The sequence below is a fragment of the Salvelinus sp. IW2-2015 genome, unplaced genomic scaffold (genome assembly GCF_002910315.2).
Source record: "Salvelinus sp. IW2-2015 unplaced genomic scaffold, ASM291031v2 Un_scaffold1047, whole genome shotgun sequence".
In the NCBI taxonomy this organism is placed as follows: domain Eukaryota; kingdom Metazoa; phylum Chordata; class Actinopteri; order Salmoniformes; family Salmonidae; genus Salvelinus; species Salvelinus sp. IW2-2015.
Genome location: NW_019942702.1, coordinates 1758 through 5342, shown reverse-complemented (window position 1 = coordinate 5342; position 3585 = coordinate 1758). Strand labels below are relative to the sequence as shown.

The window sequence follows — 3585 nt, the reverse complement described above, 5'->3', positions numbered from 1 at the left end:
ATAGTACACTACCTGGTCAAAAGTAGTGCACAACCAGCAAATAAATAAGTCTATTATCATAATAATAAATAATTATCCAATCTCCATGTCCAACCAGGGAATGCACAACATACTACAGTATATAGATGGAATCTATAGTACATGACCTGCCTCAAACACCATACACACCATGGATATAGAACTGTTCTATCTCTGTGATACACACATTACATATCAGGGGAATCCACAACAGGAGAACTGCTGGTGCTACTGAAGAATCTCTATATCATGGTCTAATCTCTTTTCAAAACCAGTGAAACATTCACAAGAGGATTCTCATAAACAGGATACAACATCCTGCAGGGGATACATGTACAGTTAATTACAATGCTGGGAAGCCATTTCTATAAGATGAACTAATACTCGCCTAAGGCAAAGGCATTTTAACTGGACACGAATGTTCAAAGGCAAAAGTGTTGACTGTGTATTGCTGTTTCTTTATAGTCCAGATACAGAGACATGAAGGCAAAGGATCTGATCCTCAAGATACGTTCTCTGATTGTCCACACTAAGACCAAACATCTAAGTCCACAGCTAAACCATAACTGTGACATAACCCTTCTACTACTGTTGAGGATGGTTTATTACATTATCTATAACTGTACATAACCCTTCTACTGTTGAGGATGGTTATCATTACTATTATTCTATAACTGTAACATAACCCTTCTACTGTTGAGGATGGTTAATTACATTATCTATAACTGTAACATAACCCTTCTACTTGGGGATGGTTTATTACATTATCTATAGTTGAAACATATCCTCTTACTGTTGAGGATAGTTAATTACATTTCTATAGCTGTAACATAACCCTTCTACTGTTGAGGATGGTTAATTACATTATCTATAAACTGTAACATAAACCCTTCTACTGTTGAGGATAGTTAATTACATTATCTATAACCTGTAACATAACCCTTCTGCTGTTGAGGTGGTTAATTCACTTATCTATAACTGTAACATAACCCTTCTACTGTTGAGGATGGTTAATTGCATTATCTATAACTAACAAAACCCTTCTACTGTTGAGGATGGTTAATTGCATTATCTATAACTAACAAAACCCTTCTACTGTTGGGGATGGTTTATACATTATCTATGGCTGTAACATAACCCTTCTTGCTGTTGAGGATGGTTAATTACATTATCTATAACTGTAACATAACCCTCTTACTGTTGAGGATGGTTAATTACATTATCTATAGCTGTAACATAACCCTTCTGCTGTTGAGGATGGTTAAATAGGGTATAATTTCTGTGTTTTTTACCTGCCGTGGGGTTCCAATGGGTTAGGAACTGGTCTGCATGATGTGGTAAAGCCATGGATTGACCCCCAAGTAAAATATGCATGTAACAAAAAGCATTTCCTTGTGAAGTAGTTGTATTCTACATGTCACTGCAATGCCCAAATCAGCATGTACTAACAAATATTATTTCCAAAAGGGAAACAAAAGCAATACAAAGTCACTGCTCTTCTCTCTCKCATCACTCTTTTCTTTATGCTTTTCATTTTTTACAAGCATTTTGAAATGTTAAATAATAAATCAAATGTTTTGTTTTATGAATACAGTGTGTTGACTTTCTTTGGAAAGAAGTGCGGATACATACTTAGGTATACTCAGAGAAATGACGCAGCACTGCAGAATTGAGATGAGCGAGATGCAAGACTTCGTTCTCACAGTCACACAGCGTCTGCGCATGTGCGCGGGTTCGCTTCACGCTGACTCATCATCTGAAACTACTATCACATGGTCAAGCGATGAACATAACTTTTTTTGTTTCATGTTTCGTAACTAAAATACAACATGCTCTCTCAGAAATGATGCCTTAAATATTCAGTCTTGATCCTCAAGGTTGCTATTCACCAAACAAAAATCTATCAATTATCACTATCTGCACACTTTGCATAGTACAACAACAAACAAGACCAGCTTTCCTCCAGTTCCCTAAAAGCATCTGTGCCCCAGCCCGATGCCCTCATTGGCCTTAACCAGGTGCCCTGTGTGGCCTTTAACATGCCTCTCTATGACATTCCCCCTGCTGGGCCAGGCTGTACACCCTGCCATTTCCTCACCAACATCCTGGGCACCCCATCATTTTCCCGTCACATAATCACTGCCTAGCTGCCGCCGCCGCACGCTAATGGGGGGAAGAGAGGAGGCAGATGAAGACCTAGGTTGTGTCCCAAATGGCACCCTATTCTCTATATAGTGCACTGCTTTTGGACTACTACTGGTCCAAAGTAGTGCACTATGTAGCGAGGGAATAGGTTGCCAATTTGAGACACAGCCCTAGAGAGCGGAGGGAAGGCTTCATTTCCCCGTGGAGGATACAACAAACCCACAGAATCAACCTTCCATCTGCTGGCTGTTCTGTTGTTGTAGCCTGACAGTGTAGAAGCCACTTTGGCTCCCAGGAAGGAATTAAGTGCAAGACAACAGCTATTTGCGTCGGAGTGCGTTGGGTGCCGGGTGAGATGACAGAATCCTTCTATGTGGGACTCCAACTAAAGATTACCGTGGTGACGTTAATTGGTGAATGTGCTCATAGAAGTGTGTAATTTAATGAGTTTAACAACACAAAATGTGCATCAGTCATATCCGTTTCACACAGGTGTGTGGTTTTAAAGGGGCAGTGCAGTTAAAAATGTGGTCCTGTGTTTTTTTAATATATTTCCACACTATGAGGTTGRAATAATACTGTGAAATTGGGAGAATTATGATAATGAACTTTTAGTGAAAGAGCTGTTTGAAAAGACCTCCTGAAATGTCAGCTTGTGTGGCTGGGTGGGGTTTTGGACCACCTGGTGACATCACCATGCTGTATAAGTTAATAGACCAATAACAAAGAGTTTGTCCTCCTCTCTGCCAATAACAGGACATTTTCAGGTTACACATCCCTCCCATTAGGCTCCTCCAATTATGACCCTCTCTCAGACCACTCCCAGACATTCCTAGCAAAATTATTGCTTGAGAAATTGCATTTTACTAAGACGGTAAGAAGCAATTTTGTGTTTATTTTTGACCATTTTAATAAGGTACATAAATGTTACCCAGAAATGATTTGATATTGAGAATACAAATGGCTGCATTGGAGTACTATGGAACAAGGCCAACAGACGGCACCATAGCCTTAATCTGCAGCAGGCAACTGTCATCATCAGCTTGAGGCGTCTTTGTGATTTTTACCACCACCTCCCACCTCCCCAAGCCACAACACCCCGTATACATCAGCAGGGGTCAAACAATAAATATTGATCATCTTTAAATGTACACAGTTTAATTAAACATTATGAAATGGTTAGTTATATATATGTTGATTTATCATTATTGCATAGGCTACTAGTTTAATCTCTGTGGAGCTGCATGCTCTTTTTCTCGGTGAGATTTTTTAAAATAGATTCTCTTGGGTGAGAATAGATCAGAACCTTGACTGTGAACCCTGGGTGATATTTCATCATAACGCTGACATACAGTAGAGCTCCAGAGAATCCAACACTGACAATTATACCCCGCCTGGGGCTTCGGTGCACCCCAAAGGGCA

The 3585-nt window shown here is 39.8% G+C and overlaps 1 long non-coding RNA gene across 5 annotated transcripts; it reads right to left on the bottom strand.

The window, feature by feature from the left end:
* On the bottom strand, window positions 1–1287 carry LOC139024124 (uncharacterized). Of its 5 annotated transcripts, none has more exons than XR_011475370.1 (4): window positions 1157–1287; window positions 998–1107; window positions 854–946; window positions 1–804 (listed from the first exon to the last, which is right to left on the bottom strand). It is a non-coding gene; the product is annotated as an uncharacterized lncRNA (long non-coding RNA). The 5 variants fall into 5 exon arrangements; XR_011475371.1 differs by having other exon boundaries at window positions 854–893; XR_011475373.1 differs by having other exon boundaries at window positions 854–893; window positions 998–1058.
* Window positions 1288–3585: the final 2298 nt, after the last annotated feature.